The 11,513-nt window shown below is 42.4% G+C and overlaps 2 pseudogenes; one reads left to right on the top strand and one right to left on the bottom strand.

Annotated features, from left to right (window-relative positions):
* Positions 1-8,969: 8,969 nt before the first annotated feature.
* Positions 8,970-9,339, bottom strand: LOC101582912 (annotated as a pseudogene).
* A 517-nt stretch (positions 9,340-9,856) lies between these two features.
* On the top strand, positions 9,857-10,924 carry LOC111812469 (annotated as a pseudogene).
* Positions 10,925-11,513: the final 589 nt, after the last annotated feature.

Genomic DNA, 11,513 nt, shown 5'->3' with positions numbered 1-11,513 from the left:
AAATCACTAATTTGATTAAGAAGAAAGAGAGAGAAAGCATAAAAACACAAAATGACAAGAAGGAAATAGTCATTTTTTCAGAAGAAATTAAAAAAATAAGAGATTATTTTGTAAACTTCTATGCAAATAAAAATGTAATAAAGGATAATATCCTGGGAAAATTTAGATGACCAAAATTGGACAACAAGAGTTTAAACATACCTATCTTCATAGAAAAACATTTTAGAACTTTATTCATGGACTTACTACACAGTGAAATACACACACACACACACACACACACACACACACACACACGACCAGCTGAATTCATAGAGGAAATTTACTAAAATGTCAATGGTCACAAATTTCCAACACTATACAAATTATTGCAGAGTGTTAAAAAGGCACCAAAGGGGGGGGGAATCTCTTAACTCCTTTTGAGAAGCATAATTCTTTAACATAATTTAGATGTATATACACACCTATAAAATGTTCAGACATTGTTGAATGGCAACGGAATATGCATCTCTGACAAAACACAATGAAAGAGGGGATATAAATGAAGGACCATTTTGTAGTAAAAAAAGAAATACACATATCTGTATATACAAATTAGTTAGGTTAGGAATATAGCTACTTTCTCTTAGTTCAATGAGAAGAAAGATTTGTATTAATAGTGTTTAGACAAGATATGCCTGCAATTTGTACTATGAATAACTACTATGAAGACAACAATATGCAATGTATTAATTATTGTAACTGTCCTAATGACCTGTTTTGAAACTGTTTCATTGCTATTTCTTTCTCAATAAATTAATTTTTTAAAAAATAAAAAATAAAAAAATTATCCTTTAATAACAGATAAATGGATATTCTTCACTGTTGGAGACAGTTAAGTCATGTGTCTTCAGAGCCTTCAAAATATATATACTGGTAAATATTTCCCTTTTTTTTTTAGAAAAAATTTGAGACAGGGTTTCCCTATGTAGTTCACATGGGCCTTGAACTCATGACAGTGACAATCCTTCTGCCTCAGCCTCCTGAATCCTGAGATTACAGGTATGGGCCACAACACTGGGCTACTTTTCATATTAGTATATTTTTTTGGGTAAAAAGTTGGCAATATCTTTACAGTTTTCAAGTGGGCATAAACAAAATGCAGTGAACACATTTTATTCAAATGTAAAACTTGCAGAGTTCTTAAACATTTAGGGGCTGGGAGTGTAGTCTAAGAGTAGAACATGTGCTTAACGTGTGAGGCGCTGTGTACAGTCCCCAGCACATGCACATGCACACACACACACACAATCGGTAGCCAAGTGTTCAAATTTCCCATCTTTGCTGGGCGTGGGTGTGCACACCTGTAGGCCCAGCTCCTTGAGAGGCTGAAGAGGCAGGAACGCGTGAATGCAGCCTGGACAGCACAGCAAGAGTGCAGCTCACAACCACAACAAAGCCTGGATGCAAGCACTTTTAACTCTCTGAGACTGACTATGCATGGACAGTGACCAGGCCACATCAAGAAATGGAGGGCTGGTGCTATATCTCAGTGGACTAAGCGCCTGCTTAGACAAGCTCAGGGACCAGGGTTTGATCCCTGGCACCACATACTGCAGTAGCCCTGCTTCCAGGCACACTGAGCAGGGCCACTGAGATCGGGCATGGGGGCGCACACCTGTAATCTCAGCACTGGGGAGGCTGAAAACAGGAGGATCACCACTAGTCTAAGCTGCATAGTGAGACCCTGTACCAAATACATTAAGGAAAACCTGTTATGTTAATAACTTAAGGGTTGACCAGATAGCTCAGTGGACTAAAGTGCCTGCTTAGCTGGAGCACAGCAGCCGAGGTTTGATCACCGGCCTGCAGTGCCAGCCCCGCCCCCAGGCGCACTGAGACAGCATTGAGACTGGGTGTGGTGGTGCGTGCCTGTAATCCCTGCACTTGGGAGGCTGAAAACAGGAGAATCACTATGAGTCTGAACTATGTAGTGAGACCCTGTAGACCCTGTACTATGTTTGTTTGTTTTTTTTTGCGGAACTGGGGATTGAACTCAGGCCCTTGTGCTTGCCAAGGAAGCGCTTATTCCACTGAGCCATCTCTCTGGCCCCTAGACCCTGAACATTTTTTAATTAATTAAATAGAATTCTGATCACCTCTAGACGTACCAACCTAAGAGACCAACCAATTATTGACAGTGACCAGCCAGCAGCGATCTACACCTCAGACTCATAGGAAGTCAGATCATTATCTTTAGCAATCAAACCTGAAGGCCAAGCAACACGTGTTGGTTAGTCACTTTTCCCCCGCCTCAAATCTGAGAGAGGAAGATTTAAGACTGGCTCCCAGTGGGGGGCTGGTTCCCATGCAGAAGTGGCTGGTGAAGCAGCAAAGTGGCAGGGAGCTGCGGGCCCCACAGCAGCCAGGGGTGGGGAGAGCGGGAGGATCGGGCAGAGGCAGGTATGCTTCCAGTCACATCCCGGGGTCACACCTCATGATCCAGTCACCTTCCAAACACCATGTCTGAACCCATGAGACTTCTGGGGTACATTCTAGATCTAAACCAATCTAGATTGCCACCCCATAAATAATGAGCCCCACAGAACTGGGACTTTATTAATTGACAACTTTTTTTTTGTACCAGGGACTGAACTTCAGACCTTGTGCTTGCCAGGCAGGTGCTTATGCCACCGAGCTATCTCCCTGGCCCAACTTCCCTAATTTTTGTCCTGATTTCCAACTGATGACCCTCATGCAAACAGCCTCTGTAGGACACATTTGAAGACTTGGTTTTTTTCATGAGACTTGGTCTACTCCTCCGCCTGTCTTTGAGCTTCTGCCCAGTTCTGAGACAGGGGCTTGGTATGGCTACTGCTCAATCATAGCCTCTGCCTGTTTACATTGGTTGATCTTTATTTCCATTCTGCATGTGAGGTTCACAATTCTGTGAATTGGACAAAATATCACCACCTTTATCTCCTAGTGTCACTGGATGGGGCTCGAGGAGGTTCCCCAGCAGGGATATTGGGGTCTTAACTCACCTCATCTGAAGTAGGTTCATTGACTTGCATCGCTTATGCAGGACATAAGTGGAGGACATTAAGAAGGGTTCTTAGGCAGAATCGAAGTGGGTGCAGGCCCTCACAGAGGCACATCAGGGTCTGGCGTCAGAGGGTTTCATGCGGCCTTGGGGCTGTCCTGAAGATAGGGGATCCAGATCTGTTCTCCTAGCGTCTTTCAGGCTACACAGTAGAGGGCTTGGCTGCCCAGAGAACTGTGCTGTGTCCTTGAGGGCAGAGATATGTGGGGAGAAGCACAGGCTCAGCTTCCAGGCTTGGAGTATCTGTATGACCCTAGGAATTTGGAGGCAACAAGTTTCCTGGAAAGGAGAAGGGTATTGCCACCTTGGGTAACTACATGTCCAAAAGCTTTTTCTTTTTCTTTTCTTTCTTTTTAAATGTTTTCCTTTATTTATTTAATTAATTTATTTATTTTTGCGGTATCAGGGATTGAACTCAGGACCTTGTGCTTGCCAGGCAAGTGCCTATTCTACTGAGCTAACTCCCCAGCTCTTTTTCTTTTAATGGGTATTTTATTTTATTGTAGTATTGGTAATCAAACCCAGAGATGGTCTACCATTGAGCTATATCACCTTTCTTTCTATATATATAACAGGGTCTACAGGGTACAGGGTCTACTGGGTCTCACTACACAGATGGGACTCATAGTGATTCTCCTGTTTTCAGCCTCCCGAGTGCTAGGATTACAGGTGCATGCACACATGTGCCACCACGCTGTCTCAATTGCCGTCTCGGTGTGCCCCCCCCCCGGGGGTGGGGTTGGCACCGCATGCCAGGGATCAAACCCCTGCGGTTGGGTTCTGCCTAAGCAGGCACTTTAATCCCCTGAGCCATTTGGCCATCCCAAGAATATCCTTTTCTTCTTTCTCTCTTTCTTCCTATTTGTCACTCTCCCAACTGGTTATACAGCTCGGTGTGTTTCACTTTGGCAGAATTGTACATGCCGATCACATGCTTCAATCATGTTCATCCCTCATCACTTTCTTGCTCTGTCCTCCCCTTGGCAGTTTTCCTTAAAGAACAATTTTAAAATTACAATTTTCCACGTCAAGCATGGTGGCTCCCAGGACTCTGGGAGACTGAGGTAGGAGAATCACTGTGAGTTCAAGGCCAGTTTGTGCTACATAGTGAGTTCAGGATCAGCCTAAACTCTGATCTCTTAAAAAATAAAAAAAATAAAAAATAAACAAGCTGGGCATGGTGGTGAATGCCCTTAATCTCAGCACCTGAGAGGCTGAAGCAGGAGATTCACTGTGAAGTAGAGGCCAGCTTGTCCTATATTGTGAGTTTAAGGCCATTCTAAACTACATAGGGAGATCCTGCCTCAAAAAAACAAACAACCAACCCGGAGTGGTGCCACACATCTGTGATCCCAGCACTCAGGAGTTTGAGACAGAGTTCAAGACCAGCCTGTGGGCTACAAAAGTGAGCACAAGTCCAGCCTGAACTGCACAGCAAGACCCTGTCGCAATAAACAATCAAACAAAAAAGTAAAAATAAGAACAAAACAAATTTTACAATTTTCCCATGGGCCGGCCAAATAGTTTAGCAGATTAAAGTGCCTGCAAGCAGGCTCAGGGGCCAGGGGTTTGATCCCTGGGCCTGCTGTGCCGGTCCCGCCCCTGGGGCATGCTGAGATGGCAATTGAGACCCGGAGTAGTAGCGCGCGCCTTATCATCCCAGCTCTTGGGAGGCTGTAAACAGGTGGATCACTACAAGTCTGATCTAATAGTGAGACCCTGACACCATGTAGACCCTCCCCTAAAATACAAATAAATAAATAAATAAAATTTAAAACTTTTCTTGTTTCCTTTTTATGTACTTTTATTTCATCTGTCATAGCTCACTATGGCTAATAGCAGTTATAATGCACATTTCATTTTCTGACATCCTCAGAAAACCAGCCTGAGTCAGACATGGTAGCATATTCCTGTAATCCCAGTTAGTCAGGAGGCTGCAGGAGGCTTTCAAGTTCAAGACCAACCTGGGCAACTTAGTGAGTACCTATCTCCAAATAAAATAAGAAGGGATAAGGATGTAGCTCAGTGGTAGAGTGCTTACCTAGGATATTTATAGGTCCTGGGTTCAATCCTCAGTACTATTAAAAAAAAAATCAAAACCAATCACTAAGGTCAGTTAATTACAGAACTCAAGAAGCCAAAATCTATGAAGTTGCTGTCTTGGTTACTCTTCTCTTGTTGCTGGGACAAATACCCAACACTCAAAATGAGGGAAGGAAAGGTTTATTTAGCTCACAGTTCCTGGAGGTTTCAAGACACTGAAGGAGAGGCTGGGGTGCTGCCTGTCCAAGATGATCCTCCCCACACCTCTGAGAAAGTGCAGGCTAGCCAGTTTAAGGGTTCTTGCCTCTCTGGCCCCGCCCCTCGGCCCCGCCCTGGTCCTCTGGCCCCACCCCTCCTCCTCCAGCAGTGTCTGCCCCATAATTTACATGAAGCTTTGAGGGACAACTAGACACAAACCATAACACCACCTTTCCAATTTCCAAGGTTTTGTGACTTCTTGCATAAAAAATTCAATCATTGCTTACATTTAGTTGTTTTTTAAGTCTCAACCTGAGATTGCAAATTTTCCAGCAACTTCAGAAAACATCCCCTTGGGAGGGTGTTAAATTAGGCTCATGCAACAAAAATGCACATTTCATCCAAGAGCTTTTGTGCAGGTGTGCCCAAGCAGTCAAGTCCAATTGCTGTAATTGTTGAGTACCTTTTTGTTTGGCTGTCTCTAGAGACACTCCTAGTAAAATAAAATAGTGAAATCCCAAGAAACCAAATGTTTTTCACATGGCCAGGAAAACTGGTAGTCATTTAAAACAGTGATATATATATATCAAGGCAGGAAGATCACTGCAAGGCCAGTCTGAATTACATAGCAAGACCCTGTCTCAAAAAAAGAAAAAGAAAAAGAAAAAGTTACTTTATCTGGCAAGGTAGCTGGAATCTGTAATTCCAGCTCTTGGGAAGTTGAGGCAGGAAGATCACTTGAGCTCAGGAGTTTGAGACTGGACTGGCCAATACAGTAAGAACTCATCTTTAAAAAAAAAAAAAAAGAAAAGAAAGCTAAGTGTGATGGTGCACACCTGTAATCCCAGCACTTGAGTGGCTGAGGTAGGAGGATCACTGTGAGTTTGAGTCCAGCCAGGGCTACAAAGTGAATTCAAGGCATTACAGACATGTGTCACCGCACGTAGCATTAACTGATTTCTTTTGGGGGTACCACAATTGAACTCATGACCTTGTGCTTACCAGGCAGGTGCTATGCTATACTGAGCTATGCCACGAGCCCATGGGCAATATGTTATAACGTTTAACTTACGGAATGTTAGAAAAGGAAGCATAACCAAGAGGAGAACTTTGTCTCATATTCTGGGGAGGGAATTTGTACATTTCTATTGTACACAGAATAGTTGTATCATGTTAGGTATAATTATGAACTTGCTGTTCTCAGAGATTAAGTATGGCTTAAGGAGGTGAGCGACTAGTTGTTAAGGGGTGGATTGTGAATACCACTTGTGATATGTCCACTTGCCAAGTAAGAACTGCCTAGCAGGTTAGTAAAAATAAATAAGTCACTCTGCTTTTCATCAAAAGTCACTGCAGCTTTTCATCATAGCCCCTGCTTTGGCTAATTGCTGCTGCATATTCAAAGTCTATGTCCAGACTCTTGAGGAATCTGTAACCTACTACTTTAACCTCCTGAAAGTACAAATAAATGGGATACAGCAGTTGAGCAGGGTTTTTATTATTATTATTATTGCCTTTTTTTCTTGAAAGATCAAGAGCCACATCGGTTTGTGGCAAATGGCACCAAACTGGGATCTGGTAAGGAAAAACAAGTGGGTGAGGGGACACTTCTCATTTTGCTCACAAAATAGGACAGAAGTGCATTGGTAGTGCCAACGTTCAGCACAGCAGTGCTTGGTATTGGCAATTATTAGGCGTAAAGCTTGGGTCATGGAGATCTACTAACCTTAAAAAAAAAAGCTTAAAAACGAAAATGGTGGTGTACTGATTTACTGGTAGTTAAAAATGGGGCAGTCTTGGGGCTGGGGAGATGGCTCAGTAGAATAAGTGCTTGCCTGGCAAGCACAAGGGCCTGAGTTCAGTCTCCAGTTCCGCCACAAGAAAGGCGGGGGGTAATCTCAAGAACCACAGATGTAGATGTATATAGAAGTATTTCTTGCATGCTTGATTCCTGTATTTACCTTCCTTTTGTAGATTTTTTTTTTTTTTTTTTTTTTTTTTTTTTTTTTTTTTGTATTTAGGACAGGGTGTACAGGGTGTACAGGGTCTCACTGCATAGATCGGACTCATAGTGATCCTCCTGTTTACAGCCTCCCAAGTGCTGGGATTACAGGCACACCACCATGCCCAGTGCTATCTCAGTCCCCCTCCCCTGAACTCTAAGGCCCCTGCATCTGCCTAAGCAGGCGCTTTAATCCGCTGAGCTATTTGGCCAGCCCTCTCTTTTGTGGATTTTGATTAGAGGGAATTTTACAACTGCAAAGGATTGGGCTCCCTGCACTAGTTTATTTATTTATTTTTTAAAGATTTATTTATTTGAAATAGTCTCTCGCTCCACAGCTCAAACTCATAGTGATCCTCCTGTCTCAATCTTCCCAATGCTGGGATTATAGGTGTGGGCTACCATGCCCAGCTTCAGTGGCTGGCACCTGTGGGGCTGGCATGGCATGCAGTGCTGGGGATTGAACTCTGGTCCTTGTGCTTGCCAGGCAGGTACTTAGACCATTGAGCTATCTCCCTAGTCCCTCCCAGCACTATTTTTTTTAACTTTTTGAAAATTTTTATTTAAAAAGACACAAAAACACAGACCACTTCAGTATGTGATATGTTGCATTTTTCAGTTTGTTCAATGCTTTAAAGCTCAAAGATGCCTCTGCTTTCAACTATACATGGGCCTGAAGCATCCTAGCTTCTGGCAAGTAGGCAGGAGACTCAATAAAAATCAAAATAGGAACAAGGCAGACTAAATGCAGGGCACATCTGTAAACATATTATACAACTGAAAATTACAATTATCAGTAAAAGTGATACAATTTACAGGTGAAATTAAACTACCTGGAATTGGCCTACCACAAGTTTCTGAGCCTGGACTGATACTATCTGTCTATCTATCTATCTATCTATCTATCTATCTATCTATCTATCTATCTATAGTTATGTATAAAAAGTTTTGTTTACACTAAGTGGAATTGGCAATCCATGCTTATACTTTTAAAAAAATCTAAGCAGGGGGGCCAGGGAGATGGCTCAGTAGAATAAGTGCTTCCCTGGCAAGCTCAAGGGCCTGAGTTCCCTGCTCCCCCACACAAAAAAAAAAAAATTAAGCAAGGCAGAAGTCCAGATTAAAAAGATATTTGCTCTACTCTAACATTGAGCCCAACCACTTCTTTTATGAACCATTTGTTAAAAAGTCTAAATGAACAAAACAAGAAAACCCATCCATACTACAGTCATTTGAAACTAGACATTTCTTAAGCAGAGGGGTAGAACAAAATTAGTAGTTTCTTTCTCCCCAGATATCCCCAGGGGATCCAGTCTACTTTTATAAGACTATGACTTAATATAAGTGCTCCACTATATCAACCTGTATTTGACATACATAGACATACTTTAATTTTTGTGTAGGTGTGTGTTGTGTGTGATGCTACATCAGGCCAGAGAACTTGTTGTTATGCCACTACCATCATCCAATCTTATATATATATTTTTTCATCGGTAAAGACTTTAAAAATAGATATTTAAAGGTAGATCATATAGAGGCCTCTTGGAAACAGTATCATTCACTGGGAGGGGAAAACTACACAAAGACATGTTGGAGCCACAGTGTAAGAAGCTGCTCCTCATGGCTGAGGCCCAGCAGGATGATTTACGTCATGGTCCTGAACATGGGCTTGCAGGTGATAAAGGGTGGCAGTCGCATGGAGCTGCGCAGGAGAAGGGGCCAGAAGTAGGCCAGCTCGTCATGCCTGGACTTGTTGGTCTGGTAGGCGGCCAGCACCAGGGGCTTGTTCTCATGCAGGAGGCTCTTGAACACCCACAAATGCAAGAAGTTCTCACCCCCAGGGTCCACCTTGATGAAGTAGTTGGTCCCAGCCACCAGCTGGCACTTGAAGGACACGGCCTTGAAAACAGTACTTCTGGTTTTCCTTCTCTTCAAGCTGGGCCCTCACCACGTCTGCAAGCTCCTGAGTCTCGACCGTGGTCGGCTGCGTGGTAGAAGGTGCCCTGCACATCATCCTGGCGGCAAGCTCCATCACCTGATCTTAAATTGGACCCTTAAGTTTCTTCACACATAATAAGTTTATTTTAGTGTGCTATACATAAGCTGCAGTGCAACAGAATGGCAATGTGATAAGACAGGCTAATGTTCTTTTCTGCCCAAAACACAACTTCCAGAATGTTACATTATTTAAAAACACACCTCCTATCAGCAGGATTCATTAACACCTGACTAAAAACATACAAGTTTTACCTCTTATGGGCTTTTTCCTTTCCCTTTTAGATTTTGCTGTGAGATTAAAGAGAATTTACAGAAAGGTACATACATTTCTCTTTGATGTTTGATAAAAATGAGAAAAAACTGCCCATTTAGTGTTAGTAACAGAGAGCAAGTCTAGAGTACCTACAGCTGAAAAGCAGAATATATTTTTGTTCCCAGTTATACAATTACATTAAAATATGGGTGCAAACATTTTGGTCCAATTTGAAACCAGCAAGTATTATCTGACCATCACTGATGTCCCTGGACATAGAGACTTCATCAAAAACATGATTACGGGCATGCCTCAGGCTGACTGTGTTGTCCTGGTTATTGCTGCTGGTATTGGTGAATTCAAAACTGGTATCTCCAAGAACAGGCAGACCCGTGAGCCTGCCATTCTGTCTTACACACTGGGTGTGAAACAACTAATTGTTGGTGTTAACAAAATGGATTCTACGGAGCCACCCTACAACCAGAAGAGATACGAGGAAATTGTTAAGGAAGTCAGCACCTACATTAAGAAAATCAGCTACAACTCTGACATTCTAGCATTTGTGCCAATTTCTAGTTGGAATGGTGACAACATGATGGAGCTAAGTACTAATATGCCTTGGTTCAAGGGATGGAAGGTCACTCATAAAGATGACAATGCCAGTGGAGCTACACTGTTTGAAGCTTTGGATTGTATCTTTCTACCCACTTGCCCACTTGACAAGCCTTTGCAGCCGCCCCTCAAGAATGTTTACAAAATTGGTGGTACTGGCACTGGCCTGTGGCCACTGGAGCACGATGGTTACCTTTGCTCCAGTCAACATCACAACTGAAGTCAAGACTGTTGAAATGTACCATGAAGCTTTGAGTGAAGGTCTTCCTGGGGACAATGTGGACTTTAATGTCAAGAATATGTCTGTCAAAGATGTCCGGCGTGGCAATGTGGCCAGTGACAGCAAAAATGACCCACCAATGGAAGTAGCTGCTCAGGTGATTATCCTGAACCATCCCAGCCAGATTAGTCCTGGCTATGACCCTGTCCTGGATGGTCACACAGTTCACATTACTTGCAAGTTTGCTGAGCTGAAAGAAAAGATTGATCACTGGTCTGGAAAGAAGCTGGAAGATGGGCCCAAGCTGTTGAAATCTGGCAATGCTGCCACTGTTGACATGGTTCCAGGCAAGCCCATGTGTGTTGTGAGCTTCTCTGACTACTCACCTCTGGGTCATTTTGCTGTTCACAATATGAGACAGACAGTTGCTGTAGATGTCATCAAAGTTGTGGACAAGAAGCTTCTGGAGCTGGCAAGGTCACCAGGTCTGCTCAGAAACCTCAGAAGACTAAATGAATATTATCCCTAACACCTGCCATTCCAGTCTTAATCAGTGGTGGAAGACTGGTCTCAGAACTGTTTCTCCCAATTGGCCATTTAAGTTTAATAGTGAAAGACTGGTTAATGATAATGATGCATTGTAAACCTTCAAAAGGAAAGGACAATGTTTTGTGGACCATTGTGTGTGTGTGTGTGTGTGTGTGAGAGAGAGAGAGTTTTTAAGTTATTAGTTTTTAAAATCAATACTTTTTTGTTTTGTTTTGTTTTTCCTTTTCAAAGTTTTATTGATAAACAGCAATCAGACAGTTTCAAATCAAATCGGAAGTACAGTTTCAACAAATAATACACTGCATATAATCTTCTTAGTGGTTAATTGCTGTACAAGACGCGGACTTGTGAGCCTATTTACAAACACCATTAGAACAAATCATTCTATTCATTAAGAGAATGCAACTATATATCTATCCCCACCACTTTGAATACACAGATACAAAATGGACATTCATAGGTATACCCCATTTTTCTAAGTTCCGTTATTGAATATTATAGGTGTGTAAAATCAATACTTTTTTAAAAATTTATTTATTTTTATTTTTCCCCATAA

The sequence above is a fragment of the Octodon degus genome, unplaced genomic scaffold (assembly GCF_000260255.1).
Source record: "Octodon degus isolate 3935 unplaced genomic scaffold, OctDeg1.0 scaffold00126, whole genome shotgun sequence".
Classification (NCBI taxonomy): Eukaryota; Metazoa; Chordata; class Mammalia; order Rodentia; family Octodontidae; genus Octodon; species Octodon degus.
The sequence above is the reverse complement of the archived record's forward strand: the minus strand, read 5'-3'. Positions and strand labels throughout refer to the sequence as shown.